The sequence below is a fragment of the Zonotrichia leucophrys genome, chromosome 2 (assembly GCF_028769735.1).
Source record: "Zonotrichia leucophrys gambelii isolate GWCS_2022_RI chromosome 2, RI_Zleu_2.0, whole genome shotgun sequence".
Taxonomy (NCBI): Eukaryota; Metazoa; Chordata; class Aves; order Passeriformes; family Passerellidae; genus Zonotrichia; species Zonotrichia leucophrys.
Window position 1 is genome coordinate 60,897,449 of NC_088171.1, and position 21,880 is coordinate 60,919,328.

The 21,880-nt window shown below is 41.3% G+C and overlaps 1 long non-coding RNA gene and 1 other non-coding gene across 5 annotated transcripts in view; one reads left to right on the forward strand and one right to left on the reverse strand.

Annotated features, from left to right (window-relative positions):
* The window catches only part of LOC135444058 (uncharacterized), a 127,341-nt gene that overhangs the window by 91,157 nt on the left and 14,304 nt on the right, over positions 1 to 21,880 (forward strand). For 3 of the 4 annotated variants that reach the window (XR_010439157.1, XR_010439158.1, XR_010439156.1), the window contains exons 9-10: positions 13,272 to 13,387; positions 13,478 to 13,518. This is a non-coding gene — a long non-coding RNA (uncharacterized LOC135444058). Of the gene's footprint in view, positions 1 to 13,064; positions 13,154 to 13,271; positions 13,388 to 13,477; positions 13,519 to 21,880 lie in introns of all 4 variants that reach the window. The other variant, XR_010439159.1, reaches the window with a different exon arrangement.
* On the reverse strand, positions 2,982 to 3,054 carry TRNAK-CUU (transfer RNA lysine (anticodon CUU)). The gene has a single exon. It is a non-coding gene; the product is annotated as a tRNA-Lys (tRNA).

A 21,880-nucleotide genomic window follows, 5' to 3' on the forward strand; every position in this document is an offset into this window, starting at 1 on the left:
GGTGAGGTTCTTTGCCATTATTGTAAAATCAAATCTTGGAGAGCTTTATGGGGACTGCCCATAAAGGAATACTCCATAAAGGAGCTGTTAATGAGACTTTATTAACCTCAGACTATAGAGCATGAAATATTATGTTATAAATAAATGTGGTGCCAGGGCCAAGCTGCCTAATAAATGGCATGATAGAGGGGATCATGTGCCTAGGGAATTATGACATAGAGCATTTCCCTTCCAAGTCACTATTTTAAATTCACCATGGGCTGGCAGTGACTGAAGGCCATTATTACCCAGTGATTCTAAACAGGCTATGTGAAATAAATGGGAGGTCTTGGTTCATTTCCTTAGGGAAAGAGGTCTATGCTCCAGGTTACAGTAATTGTCATCTCAGTTCAAGGCTCAGCACAGGAACTGCACTTGGAAAGGCTGTGGCCAAGGAGTCACTCTTGTGCCTTGTCCCCTGCCTCAGCACTCTACAGCATTGCCATGCTGTGGTGTGAGAGTTAATACTGAGGGTTCCTGCAGAGGCTCATTCTTTGGATAAGCAGAAAGCTTTGTTTCAGACCATTACCAACAATATCCTCCAAGGGCTTCTTCCAGTAGCCCGCTCTGATAAATTAATTCTATATTTAATAGTACTCTTGGTACAAATAAATGAGATAACTTATGGAAATACGTATAGCTGTGGTGAATATAATAAGAATGAAGTCCTTTGTAATTACTAAATTCATTTAAAAGGAATAATGATTTATTATAAAGTCTTGCTTGGCAGCAAGGAAGAAGACAGGCAGTTTGAAAGTCTATTTCTAACTTATAAGTGGATTCTCATCATCTAGTCTAATTAAATTGCATGCTATTAGTTTTTAATAACCTGGGAAAATGGAATTACAGTTGTATAAACCATTGACTAATGATTTCTTCAGTAACCCCAAGAGAATTAAATGTAAAAACTTATACGAAAACTAGTTTAAATTTAAAAAGGAAGCAAACAGCAAGGTAAACTCATGAATGGACTCTATTCAAGAAACTAGAAGTAAAATGGAAATATTAGCAAAAAAAGAGAGTGTTTTCTCTCAAAAGTTTGTGATTTCTTTCTTTTCACTTGTGCTCACCTTTCTAATTTTGTTTCTTTTCTTTTTATTTCCAATTAGTCTATTGGCAAGGGGAAGAATAAGGAAAATTGGATTTGTAACATTGTGCTTGTGAACAGAAGCAGGTTTAAAGCTAATATGTCATTGAGTATGTAGATTTAAAAAAAATAATTCACAAATTTGCCATTGGAGCTTATTTTTTTCTTTTTTTTTTGTTTTTAACAGACAATTAACTTACATTAAAAGTATCAAGAAGCAGGAATATGTAGATCAATTTCACCATTAAAAAAAAAAAAAAGAAAGAAGGAAAGGGAAACAGCACAAGATGTGTAGAATTAGTCACCAAATTTACATATACCGCTCTGGGAACTGGAAGCAAAATAGTCACACAAGGTGCCTTGATGCTTAGTTCTGTGTTGCTATAGCCCTGTGTTGAATATTAGATATCCTTAGTACATGGAGATGTAGAGCAAGGTAATGGTGGAATTTTTCCTATGCTCTCACTTTTTGGCAGATCTTGAGCTATAATATAAAAAGTAAGCCTAACATCTATCAAGTCCTGGTGGACTTCAAGGTGAGTTAGGTTCTATGGAGTGAATGCAGTCAATTAATTTCAAAAAGGGAGAGCAGACAATTACAAGGTAAAAACAACCCACCAGCCTCTTCAAATAAAAATACCCATAAATACCTCCAAATATCTGGCAGTCCTTACATGGAAAGAAACTATTCTGTTCTTATTTATTTATTTATTTATTTGCCTCTCTCCCTTTGAAATCAAGACCATAGACCTGAACAGGAGACCTCAGCTGGGACTTAATTACAGGAGTTTGGACTGGGAAATGACAGTCTCAATACTATTATACTGCCATGCCCCAGCCTTACTTCTGTTTCTCCTGTGAATATAATTAATGCCCTGCACCTCTTCTTAATAGTGGCAGTAACTCTAGCGCAGAGACTTTATTGCTCCACGGCCCAAGGAGAATGCTGCTGCCTTTCTGGGCTCAGTGTCATCTGTCAGACAGATTGGCCCTGTCTCAGGGAAGGGCCATTACACACTCAGTTTAGGCGTTGTTCCCGCATGTCTTGTGGGAAAGCAGTCATTTATCAGACACATATCAGATGCATGGACTCTTTTTTGTTGTTGTTTTTCAGTGTTCTATTGCTCTTTCTCTTTCCCCATGTATTAACTGGTGTACCATTATAGCTTTCCTAGTTTCCTCAATGTCCTGGGTTGACTATATGATGCTTTTATCCCCAATCGTCTCATTCTGTTTATGTTGAATAATAATAAGTTTTGTACCTTTAAGAGTGTTACAGAGAGTGAAGGGGGAGAGAGAAGAAGCGCGCAGTTTGTTTTCAGACACTGCACTCCACTCCTCCACATTCCTGCTCCTGACTGTGTTGTCTGCGGACAGACAGCGGGACAGAGAGCTCTTCTTTTGCTTTTTAGTTAGTGTTAGCTAGCTGAGGCAAAGAAGTTCCCTGGACTGTTTTTTCCCTTTTTCTTTGGACCTCTTGGAACTGCTCTGGACTGAACACCCAGGAGAGCACCGGCAGCTGCAGCTGTGGCCCACCAGGCCGGCCCTGGCCTGCGACAATTCCAGCACTGAGAGACTGATCAGAGACTGAGTGAGCTGCTGCTTGAACCCGGGGTTTTCTCAGTTTGTCATCTCTTTTAGAGTGGCAAGGGGTCTCATTGTTTTGATACTGTTTTGGTCTTATTGTTTAATAAACAGGGGGGTTTTTTTCCACCCTTCTTCAAGGAGGTATTTTTCTTTCCTCCCGGACCAGTTGAGGGGGGAGGGGCCGATTGGATCTGCTTTTCCCACCGGAGCTCCTTTGGGGGGATTCTTCCCCAAACTTGCTCTAAACCTGGACAAATACATGAATTGGCGCCCAACGTGGGGCTCGAACCCACGACCCTGAGATTAAGAGTCTCATGCTCTACCGACTGAGCTAGCCGGGCTGATGAGACCCCTGACTCAGGAGTAAACCCTGGTGTGGAAAATCCTAAGTGGTGTGGGAAATGGGAGGATATGGGCGAAATCCTGAAGGAATTCTCTGACCCTATAGTGTGGGATTTTCCCCATGAACAAATTCAGAACCCAGCTGAGGTGGGGAAATATCTGAAAGAGAAGTACCAGGATGAGCCTAAGGAGAGGAAGGTCATTGCAGTGAGCTGGGCCCTGGCATATGCTTATCGCACACTGCTAGATAGTGTCGGGCAGCAGACAGAGGCAGGGGGGCAGGGAGATAAATCAGCAACTGTCCCGGTGGCTCAGGCTGCAGCTAACACTCCAGGCTCGAAGCCAGCAGCCAAACCCATGGCTGTTGCTACCAGCACTAGAAGTGGGAAATGCACAGCCAAGACCAATCGACCAGTGGATGATGATGATGATGATGATGAAGGAGAAGGAACCTCAGTGCCCCCTGACGTAAAGTCAGGAGTCAAAGCAGCAGATGCAAGATCAGATGCCAATACTGAGTCCTTCTCCCTGAAGGACCTTCGTGGCCTACGGAAGGATTACACTCGAAGGTCTGATGAATCCATAATTAGTTGGCTGGTCCGTCTCTGGGATGCTGCAGGCGAGGCTACCGTGTTGGATGGCACTGAAGCCAGGCATTTGGGATCCCTGTCACAGGATACTGTCATAGACCAAGGAATGATGAGGGGGGCTAACTCTCAGAGCCTCTGGAACGAGTCCTAAGAAGTGTAGCAGAAAGATACCTGTGTGCAGACGATCTCTATATGCAGCAGACTCAGTGGAAGACAATAGAGCAAGGGATCCAACGCCTGAGAGAAATGGCCGTGGTTGAGATTATCTTCTCAGATGATGTAACAACTAGGAACCCAGACTTAGTACCATGCACGTCTGTGATGTGGCGAAAACTCGTACGACTCGGGCCACAAGAATATGCTTCTGCCTTAGCCATCATGAAGAGGGATGAGAGGGGTGAGACTGTGCTTGACATGGCAAGGAAGCTCCGAGCATATGCAGATGCTGTACATGGCCCAACACATGCCAGAATCGCAGCGGTGGAAACACGTCTTCAAAAATTAGAGGACAAGATAGAGGAGGGTCACAAGAAACTGAGGGAGGAGATTAAAGAGAGCTTTCTCCAAATCTCGGCGGTACAGATCAGAGGTTCTGGTACCCAACGCAGACGTTCCCCAGACGGCGAGAGAAGGTACATCCCACGAGCTGAGCTGTGGTTCTATTTGCGTGATTGTGGAGAAGACATGAGGAGATGGCATAGACAACCTACCTCTGCTCTGGCACAACGGGTGAGACAACTGAAGATTCAGAGAGGAAGTTCCAAAAGGGAAGCAGCTCCAGTGGCCAGTAACCAAACTGTCCCATATGATGATAATGGCAATATTTTTGATTCCCTTGAAGGAACCTCAAAGACATATGCCCAGGGAAAGAAGGATAACCAGGCTTAGAGGGGCCCTCCCTCTAGCCAGTTAGAGGCTGGGGAAAACCGTGTTTTTTGGACTGTGTGGATTCCTTGGCCTGGCATATCTGAACCACAAGAATACAAAGCTTTGGTTGACACTGGTGCACAATGCACATTAATCCCATCGAGACATGTGAGGACAGAGTCTGTTTCTATTGCTGGTGTGACAGGGGGATCACAGGATTTTACTTTGGTGGAAGTTGAGGTGAGCCTGACTGGAAATGAGTGGAAGAGACTCTCTATTGCGACTGGCCCAGAGGCCCCATGTATTTTGGGCATAGACTACCTTCGAAGTGGGTATTTCAAAGACCCAGAGGGACTCAGATGGGCATTTGGAATAGCTGCTGTAGAGACTGAGGATGTCAAGCAGTTGAACAGCTTGCCTGGACTGTCAGACAGCCCAGCTGCAGTAGGTCTCCTGAAGGTGGAAGAGCAACGAGTGCCAGTTGCCGCCTCAACAGTGCACTGCCGACAATACCGAACGAATTGAGATGCTGTTACCCCATCCACAAAATGATCCAAGAGCTGGAGAGCCAAGGGGTGGTCAGCAAGACCCACTCACCCTTCAACAGTCCCATCTGGCCTGTGCATAAATGTGAAGTAGAATGGAGATTGACTGTGGACTATCGTGCATTGAATAAAGTGAGTCCACTGCTGAGCGCTGCTGTGCCGGACATGCTGGAACTCCAGTACCAGCTGGAGTCCAAGGCAGCAAGGTGGTACACCACTATAGACATTGCCAATGCATTTTTCTCCATTCCTCTGGCTGCAGAATGCAGGCCTCAGTTTGCTTTCACCTGGAGAGGCATGCAGTACACCTGGAACCGACTGCCCCAGGGGTGGAAGCACAGGCCCATCATCTGCCATGGACTGATCTAGACTGCACTGGAAAAGGGTGAGGCTCCAGAACATCTGCAATTTATTGATGACATCATTGTGTGGGGGAAGACAGCAGCAGAGGTGTTCGAGAAAGGGGAGAAAATCATCCAGATTCTCCTAAAAGCTGGCTTTGCCATCAAGAACAGAAAAGTGAAGGGACCTGCTCAAGAGATCCAGTTTCTGGGAGTGAAGTGGCGAGACGGATGGCGTCAGATTCCCACCGATGTCATCAACAAGATCACAGCAATGTCTCCACCCACCAATAAGAAAGAGACACAAGCTTTCCTAGGCGCCATAGGTTTTTGGAGGATGCATATTCCCGAATACAGTCAGATCGTGAGCCCTCTCTACCTGGTCACCCGTAAGAAGAACACTTTCCACTGGGGCCCAGAGCAGCAACAAGCCTTTGCACAGATCAAGCAGGAGATTGCTCATGCAGTAGCCCTTGGCCCAGTCAGGACAGGACCAGAGGTGAAGAATGTGCTCTACTCTGCAGCCGGGAACCATGGCTTGTCCTGGAGCCTTTGGCAGAAGGTGCCTGAGGAGACTCGGGGTCGACCACTGGGATTTTGGAGTCGAAGCTACAGAGGGTCTGAAGCCAACTATACTCCAACAGAGAAAGAAATCCTGGCTGCCTATGAAGGAGTCCAGGCTGCTTCGGAGGTAATAGGCACTGAAGCACAACTCCTCCTGGCACCCCGACTACCCGTGCTGGGGTGGATGTTCAAAGGCAAGGTTCCTTCCACTCACCATGCCACCAGTGCTACATGGAGCAAGTGGATTGCTCTCATCACTCAGCGCGCCCATATAGGTAAACTGAATCGCCCTGGGATTTTGGAGGTCATTACAAATTGGCCCGAAGGTGAAAACTTTGGTCTCTCTGATGAAGGGGAACAAGAAGAGACACGAGCTGAAGAAGCTCCACCATACAACCAACTGCCAGCAGAAGATACACAATACGCTCTCTTTACTGATGGGTCGTGCCGCATTGTGGGAATGAACCGGAAGTGGAAAGCAGCTGTATGGAGCCCCACACGGCAGGTGGCAGAGGCCACTGAAGGAGAAGGTGGATCAAGCCAACTTGCTGAACTCAAAGCTGTTCAACTGGCCCTGGACATTGCTGAGAGAGAGAAGTGGCCAAAGCTCTACCTTTATACTGATTCATGGATGGTAGCCAATGCTCTGTGGGGATGGCTGGAGAGGTGGAAAAAGGCTAACTGGCAACGTAGAGGAAAGCCAATTTGGGCTGCTGAAGAGTGGAAAGACATTGCTACCAGGGTAGGGAAGCTGCCTGTGAAGGTCCGCCATGTAGATGCCCATGTACCCAAGAGTAGAGCTAATGAGGAGCACCAAAACAATGATCAGGTAGACCAAGCCGCAAGGATAGGGGTGTCCAAAATAGACCTAGATTGGGAACATAAAGGAGAGTTATTCTTAGCTCGGTGGGCCCATGATGCCTCAGGCCACCAGGGCAGAGATGCCACCTATAAGTGGGCACGAGACCGAGGGGTGGATCTAACCATGTACAGTATCTCTCAGGTTATCCATGACTGTGAGACGTGTGCTGCCATCAAGCAGGCCAAGCGACTGAAGCCCCTCTGGTACGGTGGGCGGTGGTCCAAGTACAAGTATGGGGAGGCCTGGCAGATTGACTACATCACACTGCCCCAGACACGCCAGGGCAAGCGCTACGTGCTGACCATGGTGGAGGCCACCACTGGATGGCTGGAAACCTACCCTGTGCCTCATGCTACAGCCCGGAACACCATCCTGGGCCTGGAAAAGCAAGTTCTGTGGAGACATGGCACCCCTGAGAGGATTGAGTCAGACAATGAGACTCATTTCAAGAACAGCCTTGTCAACACCTGGGCTAGGGAACATGGCATTGAGTGAGTATACCATATCCCCTACCATGCACCAGCTGCAGGCAAAGTGGAGAGGTACAATGGACTGTTAAAAACCACATTGAAAGCATTAGGTGGGGGATCTTTCAAAAACTGAGATCAGCATCTGGCAAAAGCCACCTGGTTAGTTAACACCCGAGGCTCTACTAACCGAGTCGGCCCTGCCCAATCTGAGCCTTTGCAATGAGTAGATGGAGACAAAGTCCCAGTGGTACATGTCAGAGGTTTGTTAGAAAAGACTGTGTGGATCAATCCTGCCTCGAGTACAGACAAACCCATTCGTGGGGTTGTCTTTGCTCAGAGACCAAGTTGCACGTAGTAGATAATGCAAAAAGATAGAAGAACACGATGTGTACCTCAGAGAGACCTGATTGTTGCATAAAACCTGTATAAATATCACTGTTTCCTGAATGTTATTACCATTGTCTGTGTATAGTTGTATAATGGATGTATCATGTATGTACTTGTAGAGTTAGAATTTATATTAGTTTTAGTAGTAAGCAGACGATATGGGGATAAGGGGTGGAACTCACTCAGTCTAGTGAGTCATATAGTGGGTCATATAGTCAACCCAGGACACTCAGTGATCATGCAGAATCTTCTATTATGTATGATAGGCTACATTTTCTTCATCTGGAACACAGAAGGGAGGATATTTGCTTCCTGATGACAAGCAACGGCACCTGCTGAGCACCTGCCCAGACACAGTAAATGGCAATATGGCAAGGAATGGGATACCTCTAAAAGAGCAGAGTGTCTCTGTAAGACACTTTGGCACTGGTAAAGTAGCCATGAGGCTCTGAGCCTCATTTTCTGATTTGTCACTCACAAGAGGAACAAGAGAGGATGTATCTGTTACCTTCCTCCATTTCCCCTGATACAGCAGCAGTAATTGACTTTCAACAAGGAGGTCACCAGGATGGCTTGGTTGTTTGCATGTGTCTGCTTGGTTGGTTGGGCTTTTGTCACTTCCAAAAGATGTCTCCAGCTTTGGAAAGCCTTATAATGACAAGTAAGATCAGATGCCACAACTGCAGGTGTGAAGAGGTCTGGCAGAAGAGTGGAAGCTTTCATTATCAGTATGTGTGTTTTTTGAGACAACTGAAGTCAGTTCCTACTAGAGATGGGTAAATTGTTGTGGCCTGAGGGAGAGCAGGAGTATGTTCAGCTTCTAAGTCTATGGTTGGTGTAGCAAGAGCTAGGCTCAGAGAAGTAATGGGTGGCTGCTTGGGCAACATGTACCTACCAACAGTGAAGCAACGTACAAAAATGGATAAGGAACTGAAGAAATTCTCTTTGTTTAGCTTAATTGTTATCTGCACCCCTTCTCTACCTCAATGACTGTCCAAATTCTCACTGGAAGAGCAGGATTAATCACAGAGTCATAGAATAATCAAGGGTGGAAAAGACCGCTAAGATCATTGATTCCAGCCCTTTTACCCAGCACTGCCTCTTTACTACTTAATCAGATCCCCAGGTGCTACATCCCGATACCTTTTGAGCATTTCAAGGGATGGTAACTCCATAACTTCTCAGAGACCCCATTCCAGTGCCTGACTACCCTTTTAGTGAATAATTTTTTCCTAACAATTAATCTAAACCTCCCCTGGCACAACTTAAGTGCATTTCTCCTTGTCCTGACATTGCTTGCCTGGGAGAAGAGACCAACCCCCTCATGGCTCTTTGCTCCTTTCAGGCAGTTGTAGAGAGTGATAAAGTCTCCCTCGAGGCTCCTTTTCTCCAGGCTAAACACCCCCAGCTCCCTCATACAATTTGTGCCCAGACCCTTCTTCATCTTTGTTGACTCTGATTGGGCAAATTTGTTCTCCTTGGCTGGCTACCTCAATGTGTAATCAACATGTAAGCAGAGGTCATCCTGCCCAAAGAACCCTGGTGATAAGCATGTGTGGATGTAGACAGGAGACATTTGAAGATGATAGGGAAACTTGTACATTGCTTCTCTCTGAACTTTGAATAGGACAACCTTAAGATACTTTCCCATGTATTTCTTCTTGACTGTTGCACCAAAAGCTTGTCCTTTAGGATTTAGGATTCTTGGTAGAAATGCATGCTGTACTTGTACCAAAAAAAGTGTCAACACTTAGGCTAACTAAAACCTTTTTCTTCTATTACAGATCTATTTTTCTGTGCCTCTTGAAATACCTGGGAAGTAGGAACATAGTAGAAATTAGTCTTATATGATAAGCCAATACTTTCTTGTTCTGCTGATTTTCCAGGCAGTTTCTGGTGGAGTCATGTAAGGATATGACCCTTTGCTGCTCATCAGAGCAGCATTGATCAGTTCTTACTGCATATATGCTACACATGCTACTTTAATGGTCCATTGCTGCAACCTACTGGAAATCTTATTCAAAAGAATTATCTTTCTCCCAAAGAAACAGCATATAGCACAAACTTGTGTTCTTGCTGCTCTCATTTAATAAGAACATGCAAAATCTGAATTTTGCTTTTGGGCTGTGGTGTATATTCTTCTTCCCCAAATCCCAGGCATGATAAAGATGGTGTTTCAAAGCTAATAGTTAAGAAACCAAAGTAGTTTCTCATCAGTCTCTGAAGCAGAAGCAAGCTTCGGTTTTTGCAGGTCCATACTACAAGGACTCATATGCCCAAATGCGTACACGCCAAGGAGGTGACACTTTCACAAAGCAACCAAATTTGAGACTGAGAGGCCCTCAGAGATTTTTAATCATTAGCTTCTAGAAGGTACTGTTTGATGGATGTGAGGGAATATTTTTGTTTCTTTGTCCCTGTACATTCCCTTTACCACACACATGTAAAGCGTATTAAGAAGTTGCCTCCATGTTCTCATTTAAATGTGAATGTCATATGTTTGTACTGCTAATTCCTTCTTAAAGCTGCTTGATCTGCTCATGTTGATTTATATCTATATGTTTAATAAATAGTTTCTTTACATGTTCCCCATTGTTGATTCTCTGAATGAATGATTTTAACAGTACTGGGACTAAACTAATACGGAAAATTGCTTTTGAGGAAAAAAGGAGGAAAAATGGTCAGTAAATTAGTCTTCTGTGATCCCTGGTCAAAACAGAGTTTTGCCAAGTGACATTAAAAAACAACTGGGCAAGACAGAAACCTTGACAAATAAGCTTTCAAAGACTGTCCAGCTGTAATGCCTCTTCTACTCCATTAATAATGTTTCTAGAGTATTTACTTATGTGTTTTTCCTGGTATAATCACAAGATTCCTTTCAGCCTTCTATTAGGCCTGACTCAAAGCAGATTGCCACAAAATGCCTAAATTATTAGCTTTCATGTCTAGTAAAATTTGGCTGAAAATATGTGGTCAAACTCCTGGTTTTATTCTTTAGCACAGCCCAGAAAAGAGCAAGATATTTTTTCTCTGCTGAAGCAGTGGATTTCAGAGGTCTTGTCAAGACTCCTCACTCTGATGGATGTTGCTGCAGCCAGGTTTTAATATTAGTTTTCATCAGTGCCATATCCAAGCATTTTTGTGTTAAGTTTTTGTCTGTAGAACTGATCACTTGAAGTACCCTCCACTGTTAACAACTCAGTCTTTTCTTTAGGTGACTATATCCAAGTCATAAATCACTGTGAGCTTAGATTGCAGTGACCATAACAATTTTTTCCACCTCCTGTTCATTCCTATTCATCTTATAGCTTAGATTCTACCTTACATTCCTTGCATACTGCAGGAAAAGTATATCTGTATCAGAATGTACTGAATCAAATACATCCAGTGTGCATAGTAATCTATTAAATGGAATGCATACTGCATTTTTAAAGCTGGCTTCTCTGCTCCTTTTTTTTTGTTTAAATGAAGCATAAATTTAGATTTACAAACCTTGTAGAAACACTGCATGTTCTACAGTCTCACAGGTCACTGTAAAACTTTTTCAGTTTCCAAATACATGTGTTATTGGTGCATTCCTGTTGTATATTATTTACCAGTTGTATATTGGCCATATGAATACTATACATTTAAATTTCTTTTGATGTGACTGACCATAAAACATTTTTTAGACATTTTGTTTCCTTGATAGTGATGGTAAATTAAACATTTGGGCATTCTTTGTGCTGGTAGAGGCCTTTTGTTGCAATTTGGAAGAAAGCGTAGTCATCAGTTAATGAGTTTTTAAAACCATGTGTGTTTTTTCAGTGCTTGTCTCTTCACCTTGGAAGCAGGATAGGTTTTCTGTGCTAAATGAGAATGGAAGTACTGCATCAGTTCAAATTTAACACAATGTGCAGATGAGACTAAACTGTAGTATCTGGGAACACACTTTCAACACAGCACTCAGGGAGCTGCTGGAAAACCAACAGAATAAATGCAGCCAGAAAGGTAACCAACAATGTTGTTCCACTGAGCCCTGTGGTGCCTGTGCATTGCTGCTGCTAGAGGAGCACTCCTCTGAGATGTCACTGTCGTTTGGAGGAGCAGATTACCTTCACCAGCTGCTGCACGGAAATGATGGGTGTACAGCTCCCCCTGCAGCACCTTCCCTCCAAAAACCACGGGGAACAGAAGAATGGATGCTTCTGGCTTTTGATGACTTTGTCACTGGAAAAGATGTTTTGTACCTGAATCCTTTTCACCAGTGGGGACTTGTTTTTGTCTGTAATAAATTTCCAGATTGACATTGTTGCCCTCAAGTGCATTAGGATTCTGGTCTCAGCTGAGATCTTTGTTTTCCTGGCTTTTTTTTTTTTTTTTTTTTTGGTTAAAATGTCTCAAGACTGGCTCCCTACCTGCTGTTTCTGGAGCTCTCCTCAACAGGCCACCTCATGTTTTCCATAGATGAGTACATTTGTTAAAAGTAAAGTATGAAGATAACTACCCTTTCTCCTTTATTCTCTCTCTTCCTTCACCACAGTGTTCCCTCTGATTAGTTCAGTCTAACTGAAATAACACAGGGAGGATCCTCCTGGTTTTGCTTCCCACTGAAGTGACAGTGTACTTCTTTTACCTGTGTTTGCTTTCTGGCTACATTCCATTCCGTTAGTTTATGCCACCTTTCTGAAGATTATTTTTTTTATATGCATCTTTTTCCATGAGAAGAGTGTCTTAGAAAGTGGAGGTCAGAGACAGGCATGAAGAATTTGGGAGTTCAGTCCCCATACAGTGATATGACCCCCATACTGAGGGTCCAGGAAGCCATATTTGAATGGAAAATTGAAAGCAGTACTTTGTGTGCTTTGATTTTTTTCATCAACGAAACTGCCCTGATCCTGAACTTGCATGTATAGAAAAATTGTCTTGGATATTAATCCCTGGATCATAAGGGTTTGCCTGTGCAGACTAACAAAGATGTAAACTGAAGGTACCTTAGGTAAACCATACTACAGCCCTGTGAAACCATGTATTAAAAAAAAAAAAAAACAACAAAAACATGGCCTAATTTAATTTTGCTTAATTTTTTTCTGCAACATATTAAACTAAAACAAATTTAGGTTGCATTTATGCTAGGCTTTTAATGTGCTTCAGCTAATCCACTTGAAAGGATAATTCAGATGAATTTTCCTGAGTGGTGCCATGTGGATGAGACATGGCACACAGCACCATGCTGTCCAGATATATTCTCTCAGGAGATCAAAACATATAGCAATGAACAAGAAGTGACTACATTCAGATAAAAGATCAAAAGCAGTAGGAGCATTGGGAGGAAGTCAGAATCAGGAGAGGCAGAGGAACTGTTGTGGTGGGGGAATCACTCACATAATGGCCTCTCTTGCAGCTTTCAAGCTCACCAGAGGGACTGATTAGTGACCAGCATATAAAGCTTCTTGCTGGAAGGTGTCTCACCTGAGAGAAAGAGCCAAGAAAGTAAGGTTTTGGGAACAGATTCTGGAATCTTCATTTTGATCAAGGGAAATCACTTTGCACAGGAGAAGTAAAATTTGAAGGTTGATCCTGAGTCTGCATATGATATTGTCACTTCCAGGAGGAAGAAAGCAGTTTGACATCTCCACTTCCCATTTATCCTGCCAAGCTAGAGTGTGGAGAAGCCCTTAGGAGCACCATGTTTTGGTGACAAAGTTCTTGTACTTTCAGCTAAAGGTACTAAATGTAAACATCGTATTTGTGTATTGTGTGCAAAGCATTTTGACAGCATGGTTTTACTAATTATTGCTTGTTTCATATTTATAGATGGTTAACTCTGCTATGGAAAGGGAGCCATTTAAGCAAAGGTAAGTCACTCCTAAAAGAGGCAGCTACCATTTTGTGAGGACCTACTAGTGTGGCCTATCAGAGAATTATGAGAGTCACCCTGTTTACTTTTTGTCATATTTCTGGTAAGTCTTCATCACATCTGCCAAGTGGGATACACTAAGAGCAAAAGAGGAACGATTTCTGTCAGAGAAGCAGTTGGACATGCACTTGCAGTTAATCTCAGGGGGGTGAATGATTGGGATATCTTGCCTTGTACACCTTTTTAATTCCCAGTGAACAACCTCTACGATGGATGAAAGACCAGATTTTTTTTTCCCTCTCTGTCTAAACTGTATAAATTTTGTGCATCTTTTAGAGCTTTTGCTTTTCTAACAAAGGAAAAACAACAAAGGGCCAGAAGGTTTGCCAAACCTGTTGTGACAGCATCCAGGAAGCTCCCTGCTGGGGAGAGACGGGGGCAAGGATGACCTGTCTGACTGTGGGGTCTCCTGCTGCAGGTCAGCTGAAAGCCATTGCTTGCCCACTTGCCTATCGTGTGTGCTGGATTGAAATGGCTTTTAATTTGCACAGTGTCTTGGTTTGCTAAGACAGGTGTCTGGTAAGGAAGGCAGGAGCCTCCTCTGAAATGGAGAATGTAAACCCTCCCCACCCCTCCGAATTGGTATAAATTTTAAATTAAGGGGCTCTCAGGCAAAAATATGGGAGCAGGAAATAACAGTTCTTTAATAGGGAAGAAAAAAAAAAAAAGGATAAAATAATTAATGCAGTACACTAGAACAACACTGACAGAGTCAGAACCCAACCTGACACCCTGTGGGGTGTTGGTAGCAGTCTAACTGGAAATGTGGCTGCAGTCTTCATGAAGTGTCAGGTGTGGTTCTGTTGGAGCAAGGGGGTCCTGCAGAGAAGGATGTATTCTTCCTCTGAAGATCCAGTGGAAGAAGAGACAGCTGCTGTTTCTCTGGGGAATCCAGTGGAGAAAGCCGTGCTGGTGTCTCAAAAACCTCTGGATTATATCTGGGAATGCTTGGCTCCTCCCTCTGGGTGGAGCATCTCACAGTGGGATGCTGTAGTTCTTATCAGTCATGCAGTGACATTCAATAGCTATTATCAGCAGATGTCCCCTCCTGAGGGAGGTGTGAATGTGGTCACTCAAAGAGAGAGATAAAGCAAACTGCCCACTTGACACAGGTAATCTGCCATACAGATGGTAATGGAAAACATCTTGTCTGGCAATCTGGAACACACAGGTATGCTGAGTGGGAGCAAAAGTCTGCTTTCCCATAACTCTTGGTAATGAATAAAATAGAAAAGCAGGAGTTAGCCTTGCTTGCAAATAATGTGTAGCCGCAGATAGATCTTAGGAGGTGGATAAAGAATTCTCAGAGTATGTTTTCCCTTCAGCCTTAAGTGTAACAACGTAAGAAGACAAGACAAAGCTACACACATATATAATGCTAAAAATATCAAGTTAGAGTCCTCAAGCTTTGAGTCAGCTGTTCAATAGCAGCTGAAAGGAAATCCCCTCTAACACCCTACCCCATATTCTGTACCAATCACTTATACACATATACACAATGTGATGCCATGCCTTTTAGTTAGAGGGTATAAATCAAAGTCAATTGCCTTTCTCCAACCTGGCAAATTATTTTCAGTGAAGAATCTATTCAAAGAGGAAGTCATACAGTCCACCCTACACAATTAAGCAGATAAAAGTATAACAAATAAATGAAATTATATATGAAAGAAATAGAACCTCCCCCTCTTTAAAGCAAATACATTTTTGGTTTTTTTTTCATAACGCTAGAAATAAACTTGAAGGTAGGAAGGGCCTCAAGCACTAGGCTAATTGTATTAACCCCTCCAGCTTTTTACATTTTTCCATAAAACAAAAATCCCTTTTTTTTTTAATCTCTTCATTGGAATAAATAGCTGCATTTCTTTTCTCTACAGGCTGGAGATGGTGAATTTAAACAGCCATAATAAGAGTGGCAGCTAAAAACAAGGGCATTTACAAAGGATAATTATTGCTTAGATTATGAATATCGAATTTCTATTGACATGAAAAAATTACATCTTACAGACATATTATAAGCATTGTCATTCACAATGAAGTATGACAGAAAAGATTTTTCTCTCAGCTGCCTGTAGAATTAAGTCACATGAGCCATTCTTTCTTCAGAGAAATGTGAAGCCGAAACTTAGAAGGATGCATAGTTCTATGTAAAAATAGCATCATTCCTCTTCCTTGAATTTGGTTCAACACTAGCATGGAGAATTGCTACATAGGAAAGACAGGTGGGGAATGTAAAGTTCTCTGGGTGCGGAAAGAATTTCCAGTTCCCCACCCACTTGTTATCTTCAGCCCCATTTGATTGAGAGTGTCCCTGCCAGGGAAGTGGTTTGGAAACTTCCAAAACTCTTGCTCCAATGAGTGACTGAGATCCTAAATCTTTGATAGCATTTCAAGTGGCAGCAGCAGTAGCAACCTCAAAGTCTTAAGGACTGAGGAGGCAGAAGATGAACATGCTTTACAGTTCTATTGGGATAAGTAGATAAGTAATATACTATATCTTATAGGTATGGTGTATTGACTTCCCTTGTTTTTCTGAAAATGAAAATAATGCACTTCCTCTGTCCAAGGTGTACTTTAGTCTTGCTATCACTGCTTACATAAATCCAAACTTGTTCCAACCTTATAGATGTTTTTAAAACCTGTTAGTAAGAAAAAAAAGCTGAGTGTTTTCATCCTTAGAAATCACACACAAAATTTGTCAGAAGCTTTACAGCCCCTCTTTGTTTAAAATAGCATTTTTTGTGTGCTGTGGTCCACAAGGCATTATATAACTTGATTATCATGTCAAGAAAAAATCTTCCAGGAAATGTATAAGCTCAAGTTAAAAATAGAAACAGTAATCATTGAATATTCAAAACAGGGTCTAATTTTTCTTAAAGAATCAGAAGCAACATTACTGCTTAAGGTGGGATGTGGTCCTTCAAATAAAAATTGAAAAAATAATTTGTATTTTCTGCTTCTGGTGTAGCATATTTTAGCATTTCCTGTTCTCCAGGAAATTTAATGACATGGTAATTTTGAAGGCATATTCATTACTGGCAATTTGAAGCCGTCAAGAAATGGAGGTGCAGAAGTTTCTCTCCAGTTTGTTCTGTTCCACAGGTTCTGAATTTCTTCTCCACTACTCAGAAGCCTTTGGGGTACTTGGATGCCCAGGGCACAGAAACAACCAAGAATATATTTGATGTCTGTGTTTGGTGTGGTCCTGTTATTTAGGTTTCTTATATTTATCTTAACTAAATAGGAAATGCTTTTTGCCACCTCTAAACTATTTCAGCTCAGCTGCTATCTATAAAATTCACCTTAGCCCTTCTCGGGATTCCACGTGTGTCCAGCAGTAAGCGGGAATATTCTCACACACGTAAAGTGGGAGGCTGTGTCCTGGTGGAGGATAGCAGGATCCCCAGCATGTGTTTCTTTTCTGGCATAATGATTTAGAGTGCTGAAGACTGGCTTGGGAGAATTCAGGAGTGCAACTATAATTTTCCTCCTAAAGGCTGTTTGTTGCAACTCTGTTTCATAGATTAAATTTCCTTTTAATATGTATCTGTGATCTGTGATTTGAATTTCTGTAAAGGTCAGCAAATGCTTTTTCCATCCTATATATGGAACTAATTTTCTAGAATTCATGGCTATTAGCTGAAATTTCTCAGGATGTGATGGTTTAAATGTGGGACAAAGAGGATCTGCTTCTTTTGCCATATAATTAATTTCTCTTTCCCTCTTCATCATATGTATGCTTCTTTAAATGTGTTTAAACATTCTACCTTTGTGTTCTACCTGTTTAAGGTCTTTAGGGAGCAATCACTGTTTATTTGTGAATTTCTTCCAATGAAGATGTCTCTTCCAGTTTAGATTTTCATCATAATTTTTTAACCAACATATGTTAGGCCTGTGTCAACTTTACATTTTACATTCTTTAGGATGTTCACTTTCTTTGCTTTCTCTTGATTATTTTGTAAGGAAAAGATGAAGCAATTTCTTTCTGATGGAACATCACTGTATTGGGAATTGGTTTTGATGTTACTGTGCTTTTTTACTTAGCACAATTTATCACTGAAGGAATGGATGCTTACTGAGTTGCTGGAAGTTTTAAGCATGGGAATAATAGCATAAATTACCTGCCTGAGAAACATCAGTGAGAATGGATGATTAGAGGGAGTGAAAATGTCTGTTTTGATAAATTAAAGTTGAACAACCTCAGAAAAAAAAAAAAATCTGTCTATTTGTATTTTGGGCTGCATGCATAAATCTAGATGCATTAGTACTGTCAGTGGCATTTATCCACATTTCTGATGCATACCAAGGACACCATTGATCTCTGCATAATTAAGTACAACAGAACAGAGCTTATGGAAGATGACCTGTCTACTATTCTGAAACTTTGGTATTTGCCTGGATAATATTAGAAATACTTAAGCTCTGAAAAGAGATTTTTCCTGCTATGATGGGTAATTTTGATCATAAAAACACTGAAGTCAGGTTAAAAAAATAATTTGATGCTGGAAATAGTACAAGCCAATTGCCATAGGATCTCCCACATTACTCTTTAATTATAGATTGACAGATTTTTCTGGTAGAAAACTGATACACTAGAGTTCTTGAAGGATGAGTGTCAAAGGTATTTAAAATGTTCAAAGCATTGAAAGTAGAAGCAGTAGTTTTTATACTTATATAGTATAAGTATAGCAGTAGTTTTTATACTTAAAACTTATAAAGTTTTAACTTTAGGTACTTAGACTCTTGTATGGTTCTAAGAACAGTTGCACAAAGAAATTAAATAAATGAAATTGAAATGAAAAGTCAAGGCTACTATTTTAGGCAAATCAAATATTTTCACACTTATGTGCAACACTGTCTCTTTTTCTTCTCTTTCCACTGATGGTATTCCTTGCTGTCTCCCCACATATTTTCCTGAGATTATCTGGTACAAAAAGTATCTCATACACTTTGTGACAGGAGCCTCTCATATAAAGTTCTTTACTGCACATATTGTGACCACTGTGTGTGCACGCTCCAGCCTCTTTGCTCCTCCCTGAGTGAAACTGTAGATTTAAACAGATGGGGACAATTGTGCTGTGTTATAGCAGTTAGGCTCAAAAAATCTCCCTGCTTTCAACTACATCAGTCTCACTGGAAATGCATTTGAGCTGAGCTATATCTCCAGCAAATTATGAAAATGCTGAAATGTTGGATTGCATACAAACTTCTCCACACAAGTCTCCCTTTCAGTAAGCCAAGTACATAAATACATACTTTAAGGAGGGGGGATAGCTGTAGTGGAAAGACTTCTTAAAAGTCATTGAAATATATAAAAATGTTCAACACTGAAAATGTTGCCATGAAGGGCTCTAATACTTCACAATGAGAATTAATAGGTAAATTAATAATTTTATATTACCTAAAACTTAGCACAAATTCCTTCAAGGCTTATTTGTGGATTGATGGAAGCCTTATATTCTTCATAGTCCATGTTAATTTATAAAGCAAGAAAGGCTTCAATGCTTTTGGTAGCCTGTGGCTGAGGTTCTTGGTTGGTCTTTTCATGTGTGTTACTTCTGCTAAAAATTGATTGGTCTGGTTCAGTCTGCTGTTTGCCCTTAAGACTGTTCTGCAGAGCCTTGCATGGAGCTTCTCTGCCTGCACTGAGTGCAACCAGTCATGCCTGGTTCAAAAGTAACAAAGATTATTTATTTATTTATTTGTTTGTTTGTTTGTTTATTTATTTAACATTTATTTTAACTTTAAGAATCATGGCTATAAGGCATACTAGGCACTTCAATCTGGAGTCAGAAGTGCAAGTAGCAACAAGCAATATATATCAATCAGAATCCTCATTTTGCTGTACCACCTTGCAGATTTTGTTAGATCCAATCTTTGATTCATGTTTGAGTAATCACTCCAAAACACAACTTTCCAGTAATAAAACAATGGCTTTAAGGTCAAAGTCAGCTTCTGTTTCTTTCATGTGAATTTGAAATATCCTCATAGCATTGTGCCTGGCATTACAAAACACACCAGTGAATAATACAACATACAACAGATTCTTGAAACAAAGAACATCCTAAAATGAGATGGGAGCTTTCAGATCTGCATCAAATGCTTCCAAGAGGATAAAATCAGGTGCTGAGGAGCTACCTGTTCTTTGTTCTTGCTATGGAGAGATGTGCTATTTGTAATAGCTCATTTGTGGTGTCTGGAGAGACATAAAAATTGGTTTTAAAATAGCTGGTGAGCTTTTTCTCTCTTCAGGATCAATGATTAGCACTCTGTGGCTTCAGCCAGTCACTTGTTTAACAGACCATTTGTAGCTTCCTGAAAAAAGAAATCAGAACTGGTTTCTCTTGTTTCATGCCTTTTTTCCTGCCATTACAGAAACTACTGTCACTGTTTCTTTCAAATTCCTTTCTGAAATACATAAGTGAACCTCAGAAGTTTTGTGTTTAGAGAGGTGGATAGGTGGGATTGGCATGGTGTGCATCCTACTGATGTTGTGTGAAACAGGAAAAAGCTAACTGCAGGAGAAAGGTGATGGAGGATAAGGTTTTTCACCAAATGGGTTTCAAAGTTAATTGCCTCAAGCATGTTCGAGTAAAAAATAAAGAGTTTTCATGACTGAGAAACGCAAAAAGGTATTGACCTCCTCCTGTGTATTCCAAGTACCTATGAATCAAGGCTTTTCTAGGAATGGAGAGGAGGGTTATTTTAGTTGGATGTTTTGTATCCGGAAGATTTGTATCTAGGCCTCTAGCTACTGTAAAGCAGTGAAGTCCTGTTGGAGTGTTTTCAGGAAAGTTATACTGATTTATTGAAGCTGGGTACCTGACTTGATGTAGTCGATCAATGTAGCAGTGGCCTAGGCAAGTGTTAAACTTTCCTCTACTGAATGTCCACATTAAAGAATTATTTAACTCTACCAGAAAAATCACATCCTCAGAAAAAAATTTATCAGGAGAAATCTCTCTGTGAGCAATTGTATTCTGCCTTTTGGGACACACTTTGTTGCATGTATTCTTAAACTCTTCCAAAAAAATAAAGCAAAACCCTTCACAACTCCATTTTTTAACCACATAATAAAAGTAGTTCAGTCTTTCTTTGTCCCCTTTCTGAGAAAATAAACCCACGTTGATCTGCACAGGTTGAGCCTCATTAAAAAAAGAAAATAAAAATACCATGGAGGTTAGAATGGGATGAGATAATTAAGAAAACAGTTTTCTTTTCACTGGCATAATTTTCCAGACAACAGACTGCTTAATGTAGAACCTAGATATAAATGTCTTCTATCAGAATTTGAAATGTTGCTTTCTGCAAAGCTGGCATAAATAAAACCCCGCTTTGCAATCAAGTTTTCTGGACTAGATCTCAACCCTCCTGAACTTCAGTATGGGGTTTTTTTGTTTGTTTGTTTTTAAATTATTTTTTTAATACTGTGGAATGTCTTTAATTTGTGATTACAATTTTCTCAAGCAAAAGGAACTTCTGTCTTGCTAAAGAAATGGAATGGAAATACCAGGCAAATAAAAAGTCAAATCCTCCTGACAGAAAATCTATCAGAGCTGGACAGAACCTGAGGAGCTTTGGGAAGTTTACCTTTCCAGTTTTTCTGATTCTTTTTCTCTTCCCTGGAATGGATTTGAGATTGATACAGTCTTCAAATGAGAACTTAAATTTAAGATTGAACATAGGATTTCGGGTGTCTGAAAAGCATATTCCCTAAGTCCTACTCAATTGCCTCTGCAGCCAAGGAAGCAAATGTTTTATGTTAGTTACTTTATTTGTATTAAGGGAAGCCTTGGCCAACTTAAAATTTGGTTTCCTGTTGTGTCCAGAAACACCTTGATTAAGTGCTTCTATTTAGTGGGAAGGAAAGATGTTCCCTCCCACAATCTATCCTCCACACATGTAGTACATTCCCTCACTTTGGGAGATATGCATCAGTTCCCTGGGATAGAGAGGGAGCCCTGTGCCCTGTGTGCACCAGGCTGGAGTGTATTCTGTAAAACAAAATTTATCCTTTTAGGGAAGAAAGTATATGTGTGAGCATTTAGTTTGGTAACTTGTTTATGGACTTATTCTTTTTTGTGATGATGTGCTTTGGTGGTTTAGAGCAGAGTCTGCTTCCTTCACCTGGACTGCTGAAGAAATGTGCAAAAAATACACCACAGACCAGGACCTGACACAGGACCACCAATGAATATACAGCTCTACTCTATATACACCAATATATCAAATCCCTTAGCAACAGCAAAGGAGAGTGTGGCCTATGGTGACATTCTTGCTGTTAGTGCTCATGACAAGAAAAA